We start from the raw sequence: 20165 nt of genomic DNA, 5'->3' as shown, positions 1-20165 counted from the left end.
CAGTTTATCCTTTAATTACCTGGGAACAGATGCTCAAGGCTATTCCTCATTGCTTCACTTAGCAATGTTTGAGCTTGTTGTGTATGCACCTGTATTTGCATTCTTTAAGCAATATGTCGTAGACGATCAACACGGCTTTATGCCCCAGCGGTCCACGACAACCGATCTTCTATCTCTTACGTCCGACGTGATAAAAAGTTTTGACGACCGATCGCAGACGGACGTTATTTACACGGACCTTTCCGCTGCTTACGACAAATTGAACCATCGAATCGCCATCGCCAAACAGGACAAACTCGGAATCGGAGGCTCGTTGCTACGATTGTTTAATTCCTACCTCTCCGATCGCCACTTAGAAGTTAGCATCGACGGGCTCACCTCCAGACCTTTCACTGCTAGCTCTGGAATTCCACAAGGTAGCCATCTCAGACCTTTGGTTTTCCTCATCTACTTCAAAGATGTCAACTTCCTGCTTAACTGCCCGCGACTCTCTTTTGCCGACGATCTGAAGCTGTATGCTAAAGTCGATAGTCCGTCCGACGCCGCGTTCCTGCAAGAGCAGCTGCTGATTTTTCCAAAATGGTGCACAGACAACCGCATGCTGCTAAATTCCGACAAATGTGAAATAATTACATTCTCAAGGAAATTGAACCCTCTCGTTTTCGACTACATTCTATCAGACGTGCCTCTACGTCGCGAAAATTGTGTTAAGGACTTGGGAATACTGCTTGACTCTAAGCTCGACTTCAAACAGCACATCGCATATATTGTCGATAAGGCCTGCAGGAATCTGGGATTTATCATGCGGATCGCCAAGAACTTCAACGACATCTACTGCCTCCAAGCTCTCTACTGTGCTCTTGTCCGGTCCAACCTTGAGTACTGCGCTCCTGTGTGGAGTCCGTACTACCAAAATGGAGTTGACCGAATCGAGTCAGTGCAGCGCACTTCGAAGATTGCCCTGGACGACCCCTTTCAGCTGCCCTGCTATGAACAACGCTGCAGACTCATCGATCTTGACCCGTTGAACACTCGTCGCGACGTAATCAGAGCAATGGCAGTCGCCGACATGCTAACCTCGAGAGTGGATTGCCCATGTCTACTCGCGAACCTCAACATATACGCCCAAAGTCGTGTTCTCCGCAACGGTCCATTTCTGCGTGTACCGCATCGGCGTACCAACTATAGCACATTTAGCACAATCATCGGAACCTTCATAAGAACCTTCACCGACCACAAAAACCCCTTCATGCAAATTTTCACGCCAATCGGTTCAGTAGTTTTCGATTCTATAAGGAACATACGGACAGACAGACAGAAATTTGTGTTTCACTTGTATGGCAGCCCCCCCCCCTCTTAGTGGGGGAGGGATCTCTAACCATCATAAGAACCTTCCCCGGCCCCAAAAACCCCTACACGTAAAGTTTCACGCCGCTCGGTTCAGTAGTTTTCGATTCTATAAGGAACATACGGGCAAACAGACAGAAATCCATTTTTATAGGTATAGAACACTCACATGCTAAATTTGGTTTCATTTGCTTGATTAGTTCAGGAGTTATGAGGAAATTTGTATTTCATTTGTATGGGAACCCGAACACCTCTCCTAAAAAGGTAAGGGGTCCTAATTTATCATAGAAAAAATCTTGCCTCTCATCACCACGAGGTATTCTTTGCCGATCCCGAGATATAGCGTTTAGCAAGAAATCCGCCATTTTTGTATACAAAGAGCAAAATTACTTTTTTTTGAGGCAGTAAGTCTTTATGCAATGTAAAAATGCTTTGCCATATCGTGGAAGCATGTATACAGTATGTAATGAAATATTTCTTAACAGGGTTGCCAGTTTTCAGTTTGTCGTTTGATTGATGTTACTAAATGAAACAATATTGCTTCAAAAAGGCGTAAAGTATACTTTAGTTGTTTAATCGTAGCATTGTAAGACGTTTTTAATCTCACTGAGACATGAGTGCTTACCTTTATTGCTTATTGTTGCTATGAGACTGATTTTCCCTTAATTAGGTCACTAATCATGCAGAAAACTGAAAAGTTGAATTATATGCTGCATATGGTAAAGTATTTTTTACATTGCATAGAGACTCCCTGCTTCAAGAAAAAGTAATTTTGCTCTTTATTTTACATAAATTCGGTTTTTTTTGTTCAAAGCGCTATATCTCGGGGTTCGGCAAAGAACACTTCAGGGCAATAAGTGATTCTTATGTAAGGAAATCTACGAAACACGATGAAGTTGGAATTTTTGAGATCATATTGTACTCATTAGGAGAAAAATGTACATTCGAGTTAAATAATATTTATGAGCACTGGTGCTCAAAAGTAATATCTTTTTCGAATTCCTAGGGTAATTTCCTCTGAAAATGTGAAATTAGTGTCTTTCTAAAACTAATATTTCTGGAGACATATAAGCAAAAGAAAATAAGAGCGTTTGACAAAAACGGGTATTTTACCTCAAAATGGAGGTGCTCCCATTAATCGAGGGGATGTCCAACCGGCACAAAATTTTGAATTTTTACTTTCTGACTGGAAACGAACAATCTGGCAAAGTTTGGTTCAAATTCGTGAGGGTCGATTACATGGGACTCGGACACTTGACGTGGAATGATCCTAATATCATTATTTTGGCATTGACTAGACTAGATTGGGGCATTTGAGATAATTGAATTTGAGATAAAGGATTTTTTTTCGAAATTCATTGTGGCACGTCAGATTTACTTTAAGCGAAACTAGATGCTATATACTGCAGCTACTCGTATGATAGTCCCATTTTCTATACAGTTACATGGGACTGCTATGCGAGTAGTGGCAGAATAATCTAGGCAGCAGAGATGGTTCGATCACTTTGACTCAGTTTTAATTCATTTGACAATACCGTATCAGCCGAGCAAAATTTGACAAAATGATGTACGGGACATTTGTGGAACTAGTTATTATCTACAATTTTGCTGAATAAAATTTTGCTGTATCTTTTGTTGTTACGGTACTATAACGCTAATACCTCATTAGTAACTAAGTGAACGTTCATTTAGTTACTAATGAGATACTAGCATTGTAGCACTGTAACTACAAAAGATACAACAAAACTTTATTCAGCAAAATTGTGGATTATACCTAGTTCTACAAATGTCCCGTAAATCATTTTCTCAAATTTTGCTCGGCTGAGACAGTACTGTCAAATGATTCAAAATTGAGTCAAAGTGATCGGACCATCCCTGCTAGGCAGTAGAATCTAAGGCTTGTTCGCGACAAAATTTGGACATCCCTAAACACACACAGCTTCGGAAATACATTAACAATGAGTGAAATATTTTGCAGAGTGGTAGACGTATGTCTGTTCTTTTTGAAAATATAACACTTGTTTATATTACAAGTGCTCAGCGTAAAATAGCGCCGAAAGAAGACCAGGTGCGAAAAGCAATTGAGTGCGGTCGCAATGAAAATCCGGATCTCTCGTTAAGAAAACTTGTTAAAAAGCTTGGATTCCCTCCAAGCACTGTTCGCAGTGTTTTAAAATCGTTCGATACTCGCTTAACAACAGCTAGGAAGAAGGGAAGTGGAACAAAAACGGATCTGAGGAACCATCACGAGGATGCGAAGGTAAAACAAATATTACGGAGGAGACCAGATCTTTCTGTACGTACCATTGCTCGTAAAATAATAATGTCGCCAACATTCGTGCACACTTCTAAGCAACGACAAGGCATGAAGTCTTTCAAGGTGAGGACTGTGCCAAATCGTAATGATAAGCAAAATACGACGTCCAAAACACGCGCTTGTAAGCTTAATCGCGAATATTTAACGAAGTTTCCATGCGTTATAATGGACGATGAAACGTATGTCCTAGAAGACTTTAAACAGCTTCCTGGTATGCCTTTTTACACTGCCATGATACGGAATGGCGTTGCAGAGCATTTTAGGACAAAGAAGAAAGCCAAGTTTCCCAAAAAATATTTAGTATAGCAGCCCATATGCAGCTGTGGTCGAGCAAGCAAAAGTTACATAACTACGGGAACGGTTAACAAGGAAATATACCGTGAAGAATGCCTGCAGAAACGATTGTTACCGCTCCTACACAGCCATGATGTACCCTCGCTGTTTTGGCCTGATTTGGCATCCTGTCACTATGCCAAAGATGTTTTGGAATGGTATGATACTAATGGAGCCCATATTGTACCGAAGGAGGCGAATCCACCTAACTGTCCAGAGTTACGCCCCATCGAGTGGTATAGGGCTTTGGTGAAGAGAGAGCTATCCCAGCATAAACAACAAGCAACAATTCTAGATAAACTTCAAAAATCTTGGACAAACGCAGCTAAATTGGTTGCCAACAAGTCTGCACTGACTCTCATGGCAAGGGTAAACTCCAAAGTTCGCCAATTTTTCAAGCAGACCAAATAAGTAATGTTAATTTGGTTGATAATTATTAACGATATACACATAAATGATATGAAATTGTTTCATGGATTAAACTTCTAGCAAATTTGTTTTATTGCAAAATTGAGGTGTCCAGATTTTGTCGCGAACAAGCCTTAGAACTAGTTATTGATTTAAATTGATTAAATGACTACCAACTGTCATTACTGAAATTCCTATAACACGTAGTAGTTCTATAATAGAATAGACGTTCAATCTAGAGAGTCTTTCTTCTTGTGTAAATGTCTGTAGGTAGCAGATATCGAAATAGGCGGTGCAGATAAGTGCTGAAAATTTGCACAGAAATAAATTGGAATAAATTTGTTCTAGTTTAAATGGCTACTCTTTGCGACTGCGAGCATACGTTACAGTATATTGCCACGTTCGTGGCAAATTCATACATTAATAATAGTACTTATCTTACTGAATAATTTTGGATAAGTTTCAACTTAGTTCCTTAAATTCAAGAAAGGTTTAATAATTTACATCGAATCGGAACAGTATCTGGGTTCTGTTTTCATAATGAACGTACGGTAAAGTATGGCGGGTCTCCAGCAAAACTTGTACTTCTAAGCGGTTTTCCATACTTTACTTTCTCCACCGAAAGCGGTCGTGTGGCTTTGGTCTCGCTTCTTTTCGTGTTGCAACACCTGTCGGCTCTCGGTTTCAGAACTAACTTTATCGAAAAGGCTTAATTTACGAGAAGAGTGTACATGGCAAGCAGCGGCACAACCGATAGGAAACAGGAAATCAATATCCGCTTTCCTGAGATCGCACCCAAAAACTCCCTGCCGCTGGGTGTAAAGCGGCTCTTGTTAGTGCCCATAAAGGCGATGATAATTGTGCAATATTTTCACCTGTTATGTTTACCTACATACTTTTCGATTTGTGGGCTTGCTGTCTGAAACGGAAACCGTCTGAGCTAGTCTACGCACAGTGACACAGGGCAAAGGTGGTAAGCAAAGCAGTAGATAAAAATAAGTTGTAAATTCAATGTCAAGTTAGACGTTGAACGAACCATGGCGGTTGTGTAGTCACGGTAAATAGTGATGAACTGAATGGTATTTTATGCTGTGTCTTCGTCTTTAGTCGTTACGGGTTTGGGTTTTCCATAGCTATCCGCCTCTGAAGAAATAGTGGAGCAAACAGTGAACTTACTTTATGCAGTCAAAGTAAGTTCCTGAGCTGAGTAACAAATGGACTGTTTAATGTTGAATTTTCTTAGTTCAAGGGCTAGCTAGCATTCAATGATAATGTTTGTGGCAATCGTAAAACAGATCATAATGGGCGTTCACTATTTCCACTCGTTCCAGTCTTTCTCTCTACTTCTCCCTGAGTCTTTTCACCCACTTCACACTACAAATAGGCTTGTAACTATTCAGTTTTTTTTTCATTCAGTTACTTCAGTTGGTCACTTGTATTTAGTCAACAATAGCTAATAGCTTTTTTGCTGTTTTTTCTTGTCGTTGTATGTCGCTCAAATATGTCTCTGATGTTGACAGGCGAACGCATCACAAATTATTTGCTCTCAGTCAGTCGTGACATTGAAACATAGACAGACAATTGCGGTTTTTTTACAATGAGTACATTACAGTTGTCGTTTGAGTTGACCTGAAGATGAACAATTGAGTTATGAAACAGTGTGATTGAGTATATGCATATATTGTGTGTATCGTACCTAAGCATGCGAGATCATTATTGTACAAAATGGGTCGATCAGTCTCACAATTAAATGTAGAGTTCTTGGAAACTGGTTTTAAGGGCATTGAAGACCAAGATTTTTACTATGGCAAACTATCCTAATGTGATGTCTTATTTTCTCAATTGTTAGTTTGTTTTATGCTGCACTTTCTTCTCCAAATAAAAACATGCGTTAAGATTTCAATTTATTTATTCTAATCAATCATTACCCGATAAGAATTAATGCGCCCTCTTGAAATTCCAGTGTAAGTTAATGATTTTGATAGGGATAGGCGCAAGTGCCACAGGCACATCTTCTATCCATTCATTTATTGTCTCGTCCATAATTTGCTTCTCAGGCATCGACGTTGTCGGACGGAATTAAACCCCAGTGCCGATCAGTTTTTATTAATTAACACTTCATCAACCTTTTCAATCAGCATCGTTGATAATGGAGCCTTTTTCGTAGAATGATTTTTATTTGTTTCATTTTGTTCGATCGTTCGAGTTACAAGAATGACTCTTTATTTATCTGAAAAAAAAAAGGATTCAACTTGCCTGATAGACGCGACACAAATTAGACACAAATTAGAAAACAATAATTTTGTTTCCTATTTATCTTGAAGCTAACTTTAAGTACCTCCCTGAGTAACGGTTTTGGATAAAAGTATTTCTCGAAGCAGGTCGAATTGAGTTGTTCGTTTGTATGTTCTTGGTCCCTGCCGCTGCCCGGAGATGTTATGGTTGTGAATATTATAGTACAAGTGCAGGAATATCGGAAAAACCGACTTCGTTCCGGTAACTCGATAGAAAAGTAATCTCAGTTAGAGAAAACCCTCCAAATAGGCAGTAACTCAATAAAGAATCAAGCGTATGTTTTGATATTGTTTTTTTTATCCTCCCCATCAAAGCGCGTTTATTCATGCTAAGCATTGGAAAAGTAAAATGTTTTTTTTCGTTTAAAAAGCATTGTTTTGTGATAACATACAATTACGACCAACGCAAAACCCGAAAAATATTTGTTTCTGTTATCCTTGTCTACCTTTTACTTGTTGTGATCTACACTAATGTGAGATGATTTGATACTAGGTACGTTTTAATGCATATGTATTAAAATGCAGTTGAAAGAATCATTTTCGTTCGCTTCTAACGAGCGTACCAGTTTGGAACATTAATTGTATTATGATTTGTTGAAAATAGTATAATGTTGTCCGGAATTTACTGACTTCTAATTCCACAACATCAACTTTTCTATCATCATCATTAAATTAGCACAAATTTCAATTTCATAATCGTTTTGCAATAATTTAACCCTTCTCAGGTTCAACTAACCCGCTTCTAGCGTGCTAGCGATTAGTTAAGTGCATTTCATTATTACATATGTGTTTTAGGTGCAATGCGTGGGAAAACACACAGCTTTCTGCTGGATTGGTGAAGCTATAATGCAGCAGCTCCATATGGTTATTAGTGAATTATGATGGGCCTGTTGATGACTGACATACATACATAATGTTGCATGAATGCTTTCCGGCTAGCAGAGTTGCATCACGTGTCGAGTAGAAACTCATACTGATACTAGCTAGTTTTGTGCCTTCATGCTGGTAAAGTCTATCAAGTGATCGACGGGCGTAATGCACGTTAGGGTAAGAGATGTGCAAATTGTTTGCGGAAAGATAACAGAAACACAGTGCAGGTTACTGTGTGCGTATGAAGTTAAGCTCTACATCCAGCCTGGGCTAATGACTGCAGTGATGATGATGGCGATGAATTTGATGATGATGAATTCTTCGTACAAAATATTTTAATTTAGATGTACTGCAGAGAGCTAACTCAGCTAACCGTGAATCGCATATTAATGTACGAAAATTAACTCACAGGGCATTCGATGGTATTTTTGGCATGTTTCCAATTATTCGACCTACTCTGCTTTTGTGTTATTTGAACCTAAAGAACCAACTTAACAATCATTTTTTTTATTGTACGAGTAAGGAAATCTGCTGAGCACCTTAGAAGTTATGGTACTATCAGATACCTGAGAAGACAACTCAGGGAGTGGGGTTTGGTATCCCGACCACTCTAATGGGGCGTGAGGATCCGGACCCACTAAAACACTACTCGAGTCTCCAGTCTCCATCCCCCCTGGCACCACCTTATCGGTATTACTTCAGAGAGAGGCTATTGTGCTTAATTCTTAGATAACTACTGGACTACGGTAGTTAGGCTATTTATTCGCCGTTGATCGATTCTCCAGCGGTATTGTACAATCTGGGTAGCTGCCGCATTGACCGCTCCCCAGACGTCCGAGCTGGAACACATCCTTCGGACTAAATTATCCGGAGTAGTGTCCGGTCCGCTCACTGCCATCATGTTGCTTTTCGCGCCCGCGAAACGAAGGCATATGAAGAAAGCATGTTCTGCAATTTCCTCAACATCGACGTATTCGGGACACGCGGGGGACTCCGCATGCCAAAATTTGTGCAGATACTGTCTGAAACAACCATGCCCTGACAGAATCTGTGTCAGGTGGAAGTTGGCTTCAACGTGGCGCCTGTTGACCCACCTGGATAGTTCCGGGATAAGTCGATGTATCCACCGACCTTTTGTGGAATTAGACCATGCTCCCTGCCATGTGGTCATCGAGGCCGATGCCTCTAGTTCCACGTTGATTGAAGCACTCTACGCCATCGCTGATGATGATGCCAATAGGCATCATACCCGCTAAGACGCAGATTGCGTCATGCGAAAGAGGGCGATACGCGCTCGCCGCTCTCAAGCACATGACACGATAGGTGCTTTCCAGCTTGGCTAGATAGCTTTTGGTACCTAACGCCGATGACCACACCGGTCCGCCATACCTGATTATGGACTGGACCACGTTGGCTAATAGCCTTCGCTTGCTGCCATATACCGCAGAGCTATCAGACATCATACGAGACAATGCCGAAATAGCTGTGGAAGCCTTCTTCCAGGCATAGTCGACGAGGCTCCCGAACTAGAGCTTGTCGTCGACCATGACTCCCAGAAGTTTTATGGGCCGTGTTGACGAAATGGTGCTGTCCCCGACGCTAATATTTGCTTGCTGTACCGACTTGCGGTTGTTTACCACGATAACCTCAGTTTTATTATGCGCTAGCTACAGGTTTCTGGATCGCATCCAATCTTCAACAATGTTTATAGAGTCAACTCAACCGCTCTGATAGCACCGTAGACTTCTAAGTGATGTCGTCCGCAAAACTGACTATCACCACCTCTACCGGGAGCTTTAGCTTCAACACCTCGTCATACATGACGTTCCACAACACCGGGCCCAGTATGGAACCTTGTGGAACCCCTGCGGTGATTGGAACACACTTCTGACCCTCCTCTGTGTTGTAGCATAGCACATGATTCTGGAAATAATTTTCCAGAATCCTGTACAGCGACCTATTCGACAGAAACTTTTGCGCTGGCAGTGGTAGTCTTTGGAACTAGTCGAACGGTGAGAAAGTTGACAGTTTGCTTGAAGAATCGGAAAAAAGTTCACTTTTTTAATTTTCTTAATGTAGTGAAACAATGTACAAGTGAAATTATTATTGCAAAATGTAAGAAAATTGTGTACTTTATTTTTGGTATACACTTTGTCAATGGTTTGTTTACAGTATATGCGAGAAAATCATGTTTATTATGTTTGTGCTACAAAAGGCAGGTTATATATTACGTTAAACTGTAAAAATTGACGTGCGCAAGTGGTAAAACACTTTTTTTTGTGAAATTAACAGAAACCAGGTTATTGCAAGCAAGATTACATAACCAAAGAGAACAGTCATATTTTCATGCAGTGCCGAAGCAACATGGTCGCTAGAACTGACAGATGTTCGAATCATCAGATGTTTGACTTGTACCGATACAAAACAAATAAAAAAGATTTTGCAAAGTAGGAAGACATTCCAATAATGTGCAAAACCCGTTTAAGGATCACTGGTGTGTTCGACTAGTTAAGTAGCCACACCAACTTTCAAAGTATTCCCTTAATTTATGCTATTTCAATTCACTATTTTAAAAGTATTTTTGAAATACCTTGCAAAACAGCAAATTTCTTACAAAACCTGACGAAAATTTAGTAAAGTTGTCAATCGAAAACTAGTTAAAAATTAAATTTACTGAATTTTTTTGAGAAATATACCGCATCTGACGTTTGTTTTCGTTTTTATCACCATCGCAGCAGGTAGCGCCACGGCGGCAGTTTTTACTCTAATAGGTCAATTGGATTTTAAAGTATACTAGAGGACCCGGCGCGCGTTGCTACGCCATTCTAAAAAGGGGGTACATGCATAATCCTGAAGACTTAATCAATTGTAATCTTGCAACCAAGAGCTTTCTTTTTGACAACCCAAGATATTCCAAGATATTAGATCATGCCGCAAATTTCTAATCCAGCGCATCAGCATTTGTGACTCGAGCAGCAAGTCCAACGTAACGATTTGGGTTCTATTACCAACCCATAAAATGGTAATGTTGGCAAAATCGTAATAAAATATCAGTGCAGTTCGATTAAAATCAGTTGAAAACTGGTCAGAAACCATAAACTTAGTTTAATCTCAACATTATTTTCTTCATATTTTCATTTCAACAATGTATTTTCTTTTCAATTTTGTTTTTAAAATAGGTATTATATTATCTTACTTTTATTTAATTTGACCCATTATTTAGGCTTTACCAATTTATTCTTAACAATTTTGTTCCAAATTTATCTTATATTTTAGCATGGACGGCAACACTCGCGAGTTCGATTACTTTTTGAATATTGCAAAAAAAAATCTGTTTAATTTGTATGAGAGCCCTCCCCCCTTCCAGAGGGGAGCGGAATCTCAATACGCCATAGAAAAAAATTTTGCCTCCAGTAACTCCCAAATTCATTTGCTTGATTAATTGTCGAGTTATGGGGAAATTTGTGTTTTATTTGCATGGGAGCCCCCCTCTTAGAAGAAGGAGGTTTCTCAATCTACCATAGAAAAAGAAATTCTACCTCCAAAAACCTTCACATACCAAATTTGGTTCCATTTGCTTGATTAGTTCCCGAGTTATAAAGAAATGTGTGTTTCATTTGTATGCCCCCCCCCTTCTAGAAGGGAAGGGGTCTCAAACAACCATAGAAAAAAATCCTGTCTTTAGAAACCCTCACTTGCCAAATTTGGTTACATTTGCTTGATTAATAGTCAAGTTATGAGGAAATTTTGGTTTTATTTGTATGGGAGCCCCCCCTCTTAGAGAAAGGAGGGCTCTCAATCTACCATAGAAAAAATTTCTGCCTCCAAAAACCTTCATATGCCAAATTTGGTTCCATTTGCTTGATTAGTTCCCGAGTTATAAAGAAATTTGTGTTTCATTTGTATGGGAGACCCCCCTTCTATAGGGGAAAGGGTCTCAAAACAACCAAAGAAAAAATCCTGTCTCTTGAAACCCCCACATGCCTAATTTGGTTCTGTTTGCTTCATTAATAGTCAAGTTATGAGGAAATTTTTGTTTTATTTGTGTGGAAGCCCCCCCTCTTAAAGGAAGGAGAGGTCTTAATTTACTATAGAAAAAATATCTGCCTCCGCAAACTTTCACATGCCAAATTTGGTCCCATTTACTCGATTAGTTCCCGAGTTATGAAGAAATTTGTGTTCCATTTGTATGGGAGCCCCCCCCTTCTAGAGGGGGTAGGGGTCTCAAACCATGCTAACAACATTCCTCACATCAAACGCAATATGTATGCCAAGTTTAATCAAAATCCGTCGAGCGGTTTGCGAGTCTATACCGGACACACGAACAGCATTTCATTTTTATATATATAGATAAATCCCTTTCCCCTCCCAGTACCAAACATCTAAGGATTTTGGGGAAAGTCCAATCTTGGCAACTTCATCCGGGATATCGGATATGGCTAGTAGGTACGATGCCAACTATCAAACCACGCGGAATATCCTCGCTCAAGGATGGTAAATGGTTGAATAATGCGCACCAGAACTACCACGAAGTTCCACAGCCTCTTATTCAGCAACTCCTATCGCTACCTCCTCGTGGTACCATCCCAGATACGTTCCTTAGTGGAAATCGGACAACCGGAGGAAACTAGGGTCATATGCGGACAGAGAAAGGGGCACTCATGCGAAGGCTGAGTGTAAACTTTCCGCCTGCAAGACGGTTCTTGTAGAAGGTAAGACTACTAAGAAACAAAGCAGAGGGTTCAAAGCCCCTAAAGGAGGATGGTTTTAATAGCTGTTATCCATGGCTATTATGTAAGAACTTGAATGGGTAAACTCCTAATCCATGGTGTGACGCAACCCGTGCCGAGGGATGAATGGTGGAGGAGGTTCTATAAATTCTCTCGTCACAACGGAGCCTGTGGAAAACCAGGGCGCCCTGCACAGTAATTTGCCCTTGCTGCATCAAACCGGTCACTGATGTAGTGGACGATTTCTTACCGTGCATGCTCTCTTTGTCGAAAAATAAAGAAACGAAACGTGCTTTTTATATTGCTAATTTTGATTAAAATAAAATTAAAATACTTACGCTAACTTAGTTTACTTAAAGAAGTGCAAAGGTGAAACTTAACTAAAGACTTAATCTACCTAAAGGTAAAAATTACTAAGATACTTACGATTTAAAATATAAACTAAATTACAACTAAGTACAGAACAGGATCCCACGTGGCGTGGCTTAAGATAAAACTTATGACTATTGGCAACCTAAAAAGAAACTAAAATGTAAGTCTTATACTAAACTTAGAATTACCAAACCTTAAACTAACTGAGATCTAAAATTTTATACAGATTTGAAGTATCAACTTATAATATACACGAAAGCTATCAATATAGTTTCTTCTTTTATTTGGCTGCGCCGACAATGCTTCACCCCTCTAAGGTCTACATCATTTTTAGCACCGCAAAATTCACTAAAATGGCCATAACTTTTTTATCTTTCAATATTTTTTCCCCAAATTTGGGAATTTTGCCGAAAATATTTTCTATTTTCATAATATCTATAGATAATGGCCATATGCCATATGGTCCCGGAGTTATTCCGGAGTTCCTTGGGGGACCGAGATATGGCTTTTTTAGATAAAGTTGCCAAATATCTAAAATTTGTTTGAAATCTGTTGATTTTTGTAAACATATCATCGACGGTGGACATATCAGTTACTTTGCCGCAGTTATGAGCCATGATGTGCGCCAGCCGGGTCCGGGGGGACACTATAAATCCGGAACCGGTTCCCGTAACGGGACATTTCAGCATCAGTAAAGCATGTCGTGTCGCATATCAAAAAACATCAGCATTCGATAAAATAGCGATTGGCGATCATCTCATGTCTTTCAGAGGCCATATGGCCGTCTCCAGGTCCCGGACAAGTTCCTCCGAAATCCGTTCCGTGCTTGAATCAGAAAAGAAATCCTCCCCGGACCTGGAACCGGTCATACGGCCTCTGAGAGACATGAGATGATCACCAATCGCTATTTTGTCGAATGCTGATGTTGTTTGATATGCGACACGACATGCTTTACTGATGCTAAAATGTCCCGTTACGGGAACCGGTTCCGGACTTATAGTGTCCCCCCGGACCCGGCAGGCACACACCATGGCTCATAACTGCGGCAAAGTAACTGACAGAGGTGGGCACCGCTAACCGAAATTTTAGCTTCGCTAACAGCTAATTCACTAAATCAAAACGTTAGCTTCGATAACCGCTAACCGCTAAATCAATCAACAATTTAGCGGAAGCTAACGCTAACCGCTAACAGCTAAATTTGTTAGCACTGTAGAATCAACATTACTTAAGCGAAAAGCGCTGATTTCGGCAATAAAAGATAATTTTTGTTTCAAAGGTAGTAATAAAATTTCAAGTTTTTAGTAAAAATACAATGAAATCAGAATAAAGGGTAGAAATAAAGCAGGTAGAAAATTTGTAAAAACATATTTTGTTGATAATAATTGTTCTTGGTTGTTGTGAAAACTTTATTGCGTTGATACTTGGCCCAACACTTATGAATTTATTAAACTAGTGATGTCCGAGAAAATTGAAAAATCTCCCTTGATGTTTTCAGTGAATGTAGGAGGCCTCGAATTTTTTTTTAAATATCGATTTATTTGAGCCCGCGTACAAAAGTAGTCCTCTACGGACTTGAGACAGCAACTTTGTTTACGGAAGTGCATTTGCCGTATTTGAACGAAAGGTATTGCGAACTATTTTTGGCGAAGTACAAACGGATAGCGGAGAGTGGCATAGGCGTATGCACCATGAGTTGTAGTCACTATTTGGAAAAAGTTGGGAGACTACTGTGGGCCGGCCACATCGCAAGGATACCGAACGATTGTGCAGTAAAATCTGTTCTCTACAAGAGCCCCACCGGCACCAGGAATAGAGGGGCCAAACGAGTTAGATGGCTTGACCAGGTTGAAGCCGACTTGCATGTGCCGAGACGCGTAACGATTTGGAAACGAGTAGCTCAGGACCCAGGGGTGACATTGCGATTCTCGTTTCGACCACGTTAAACGAATGGGCGAAACGAACCAAAATCACTCGAAACGAGAATCGCAATGTCACCCCAGAAGTACAATGGAGAGGAATTCTTGATACGGTAAGAGCCACCCCGGCTCTTGGCTGGTAAAGTACGTACAAAAGTTTGGAATTTGGAACCCTTCAACCGAAGCCTGTGTGATATTTCCCACAAATTTTCCTTCTGCCAAAAAAAAGTTAGCGGTTTATTTAGCGGTACATAAATTTAGCGGAAGCTAACAAAAACGCTAACGGTTATAAAAATTAGCGAAAACGCTAACCGCTAACCAAAATGTTAGCTGAGCTAATTAGCTGTTAGCGGATTAGCGGAATTGTGCCCACCTCTGGTAACTGATATGTCCACCGTCGATGATATGTTTACAAAAATCAACAGATTTCAAACAAATTTTAGATATTTGGCAACCTTATCTAAAAAAAGCCATATCTCGGTCTCCCAAAGAACTCCGGATAATAATAAAACGGGGCATACCATAATAGTTCAAAATACTGGACGCAGCGGTAAGAGTACCCAACAGAGGAGGGAGGAGGGATTCTCGCTCAAGAAGGCAATAGGTCATGTAGTGCCAGTAAACATCCGAACCGGCACTTCAAGCAGAATTTGGTAGCCAAGAAGCGTGCTAGGCGTTTGCACGAGTAAGTTTTGACGAAATTCAACGGGTGTTTTTAATGGACGAAGAAACCTACATTAAAATGGGGTTCAAGCAACTTACAAAGCCAAATATGCTGCGAAAGGCCAGGCAAATATTCGTGTTTGCTGATAAATTTGCAAAGAAGGCCATGATCTGGTATGTAGCTATGAAGTATTCCACCACGCACACATATAAAGATTTTTTGATATTAGCTAGGGCCCTCGCTGAAGCTGTATGCAGTAGGAATAATATCAACAACATTAAATTTCATACTCCCGGATCCTCTCCTCCACTCTTTGCTCCCTTCTCACTCCTACATAATCGAGCCTCAGCTCAAAGTAAATTGATATATACCAGGTATATGACAATGCGAGCTGTCATATACACTTTGCACTAACACATCTACACTAGTTCTGAGAATTCGAGCATTTTGTATGGAAAATTAGTTAATTTTTTAAAAAGATCGTTGGATACGCAAGATTTGTCTTTTTTTTCTTACAGCTTTTATGTTTATGCTTAGAACATTATTTCTAGTATGTATTTTCATGAATACAATGAAGTGCAACATTCCAAATCGCAAGCGGAAATTTTTTCGTCAAAGCGGTATCAAGATGTCTCAAAGAAATGTCCTTATACCGCTTTCCTACAAGTAGTAAAACAAAAAAGAAATTCTTTAAAATGCTCGGACATGATTGTTCAATAAGCAGCATGAGCAACATTGTAATCCGCCCGCAATATTTTTCGTCTGATTTCTGGTAAGCTTTTAAAGTGTTAATTATCATCTAAGACTGTTTTGTAGCAATCTAAGATTACTTTTTAAGGTTTTCTACGTAGTGTTGAGACAAGAGCATATATATCAAACAATGTGAGCGGGCAAATTTATGATAAAAAGGTATCATCTTGGAACAGTGACTTCAACTTAAGGATTTTCAAGCAGTAGCACAAGCATCTATTCGAATAAAACTATTTTTTAAAAGAAGACATCAGAGGCAGATATTCAAGAGCATCATGCATGCAAAATGTTGGACGGAACGTGTTTTAATTAAAGCAACCGTATACCGTATTGATCGTGAAGTATTAGAAACATTAATTCATTTTTCAATTGCACATCGAAATAGTTAGTCATCCATGTTCTCAAATTTTTTACGTACAATTAAAGAAGGCTACAAGTGCAAATGACTTTAAAATATATTCCTTACATTTCATTGTAAATGTTCAAATATTTCTCTGGAATAATATAGCTGCATTCATTAATTACAATTAATTTAGTTTTAATTTTCATGCAAGTTCCACCATATTTCAGAACTATGTCTTCTTCTTTCTACACACACTAATGCAACCCTCGATAGTCACATACCTGGTATATCAATTTACTTTGGCCTCAGCTAATGTCATGAAGTACAGTGAACCCCCGTTCGTTTGAACGATTCCTCATGCAAACTAACGGGGTTAGTTTTTAATTTGAACAACTGGTAACCCTAAATATGCTGGAACTTGTGTGAACTGGCTGCCCTGCTCTTTGTTATTGTTTTGGTGGTTTGATACAGTAGGCAGTTGCAAGCAACGAATATTCATTCTCCGATCGGATTTCTACCATAATCGTTGGGAAAACGCAATGTGAAACAGATTAAACACGCTAGATCAGCACAAACAAATCGTGTTTATGAGCATTGTCTGCATAAGTAAATGATGTCATATTGAGTATGACGTTTGAACCATTTTTAATTTGCACGTCGTGCAAACCAACGGGGTTCAAATTAAAAAGTGTTCAGATTAAAAACGGTCAAACGAACGGGGGTCCACGGTATTCCACCACGCACACATATAAAGATTTTTTGACATTAGCTGAGGCCCTCGTTGAGGCTGTTTGCAGTAGGAGTAATATCAACAACATCAAATTCCAAACTCCCGGACCCTCTCCTCCACTCTTTGCTCCCCTCTCACTCCTACATAAGCGATCCTCAGCAAATGTCATTCTCGTTGGTGACGAAACCGCAAATTACTTCATTCTCGTTAGTGACGAAACCGCAAATACGTCAACAGTGCTAAAGAAATGCGTTCAAAGTGGAAGACACATGCTGTTTCAGTCGCATCTTCAACTGTGCAGGGTGTGATGAGTTATATTAAGAAATCAAAATCAAAATGTTTAAATTCTTCTATTGATTGCAGGGTTTATTTCGAATTCCCGTCGTAACAAGTAAAGCCATTCTAATTTTCATCATGTGTTGCATAGATTCAATGAATACTCCAAAATTTCTTGTGCTGATTTGACTAAAACACACTTACCTTCCGATCCGTGAACTTTGAAATCACTGAAAAGCGATTATGAAAGGATATTATTGAAATTACGCAACTGACTTTATTTCTTAAATTCGTCGTACCGTTTTAAAATCTGTCCATCAAAATTGTTCATCGTCCGAACTAAAAATCAAAACAATGTCTACGAAGCTAACACGCATGTATTTGTGTAGGACGGCATGACAAATGTTATTCTGCAAAATTTCTGCAAGTCAGGCAAGTTTTACTGGCTGTAGAATAACGGCAATGCCTTGCGTGAGTTATTTTCGTTTATGAATGACGGAAATTAAAAAGATTAGTCGACATTTTCTTCTTCGTCGCACAAAAAAAACGTAGGAAATTTGGCTGGTAGGACTTCTTTAAAAATAAAAACCATTTAAATAGATCTCAGCTCTCTTTGATTGATCACGTATGATAGACAACAAACTAAAATATTAGGGAATAACCAATTTTGCATTGTGTGTCATGAAAATGATGATATTTTTAATGATTTGTGTCGGATAGGACGGGAATAGGCAATTACGACAAAGCAGCAACATACCCTATATTTGTTTACTACAGATGTTTTGAAAATTTCCTGGAATAAAAATCAACAGTTTTTACGCACTAAATACATCGAACCTCTCCTGTTTGAAGAGTATGGTATGAACATGTCGAACAATTGTTCGAGGAGCATCCTGGAGCAGTCATCATTTTCGGACTTCGGGTGCAAAGAATCATCAGACATATCAATGAAACTTTTTGTTTTTGGCGAGTTTTAAAGTAAATATCTGAATTGCATTAATTATTATTACCAATGTCATTAAAGAGAATCAGAGAAAATGGTTTTGTTTATGTCTGCTATCAAGTTTCATTGATTGATTGGCTTAAAAGTTGTTCGAAATCATTGGTGTGTCCAGGTTACGTAACACTGGGACACCTTCTGTTTAAAATTTTTGTGTCAATTGTTATCAATTCTAGAAACCATACATTAGAGGAATCTATTTTCCACCGACAGCAAATTGAGATAAAATCAAGATAGAATGAAAATAATTATGAGACAAAAATAACACCAAACAAAAAGAATCGTGCACTTGTGCAGGCAAATATGAAGTAAAGCTTGCTTCATTTAGAATTGGAGCAAACTTTTGCTCATATTGTGGAGCTCTTGATAGACGGATTTGGAAGTTCTTGGCATTCCGCAAAACGACTGTATTTTGTAAACAAACAACACGAAAGCCGAAAGAAGGGAAAAAAATGCGCACAGTTATTTGGAAAATCCATTGTAGTCTGCATCTAGGCTAGCTAAAGAGCTGGGATTGCCCAGAAATACCGTAAGGTGCGTTATCAAACGGTATAAGGAAACATTGACGACGATTCGGAAGCCTAAAGCTAATCATCGGAGTGAAACTGTCGACCGGAAACTGCGTGGTAAAATTTTGAAGTCCATCAAGAGGAATCCCAATCTGTCGGACCGTGATTTGGCCAGAAAATTCGGTGCTGTCTATAGTACCGTCAGGAGAATTCATCTCCGGGAAGGAATCAAGTCGTATCGAGCTAGCAAACAACCAAACCGATCCATAAAACAGAATAGTGTGGCAAAATCCGTGCTTCAAAGCTATACGACCGGGTGCTAACCAAGTTCGACGGATGTCTTTTGATGGACGATGAAACCTGTAGACCAAACCTCGTGTTTTTAGGCTTGACCTTGAAATGCGGTCAAGCATATGTATTAATTTGTAGCTTTTTTTGGTAAATGGCGTATGTAGTCAAACCAAAATCGTAGCAAATTTTTAGTTACTCTCCGACGTTTCTAAGTAACTAAAAACTAAAAATTTGTTACGATTTTGGTTTGATTACATACGCCATTTCCCGAAAAAAGTTACAAACAAATACAAGTCGAGCCCATACTACGCATATGTATTAATATTTTTTGAAATGGTGGTATTGGTAGCTACGCTTGGTGCATGGGTCGAACCAAGCTATAATCTGAGATTATGAGATTATAACCGGATTCGAACACACAAGCTGGCGGGTGTCATATCATAATTGTTAAAATTAATCGAAAAATGAGGTATAATCGGTTGAAAATTTAGAAAGGATTAGTAGTTGAGTCAAACCAAGCTTGATACCCCACCTCCTGTGTGGGTTTGGTCACGCCTGTGTACAAGATTTTATTTTATTGAACTCTTGTTTATGTCTAGCAGTTAGAAAGCAATCCAGTAATTATTATCGGTTGAAATGAAATTCGAACAATTTGCCAAAAAAAGAGCTGCCGTTGCGTTGGTCTGGCTTCCAACTGTGAAAGTTTTTTCTTCTAATAACAGACCATTTTCCAAGCAATATCATTATAATTAACAATGCAAACAAACGAATTGACAAGCGCCAAGTTGCTCACTCCCAGCCATCGAAATTGGTTGGAATGTCATTTAGAATCATTTCGATCGCATTTTTTAAACTTCAACGCGAAAGGAGTGCCTACTCAGCCTATATACCCGGGAAGCGATCGCGATTACGATACGATCCGCCGGAACGAAATAACAATTGCACAAACATTGTATGTGTCATAGCTTTTCATAGTACAAATTGCATTCAAACGCTAGTTATGTTGTTTGATGTA

This window comes from Sabethes cyaneus, chromosome 2 (genome assembly GCF_943734655.1).
Source record: "Sabethes cyaneus chromosome 2, idSabCyanKW18_F2, whole genome shotgun sequence".
In the NCBI taxonomy this organism is placed as follows: domain Eukaryota; kingdom Metazoa; phylum Arthropoda; class Insecta; order Diptera; family Culicidae; genus Sabethes; species Sabethes cyaneus.
This window is presented reverse-complemented; position numbering follows the sequence as displayed.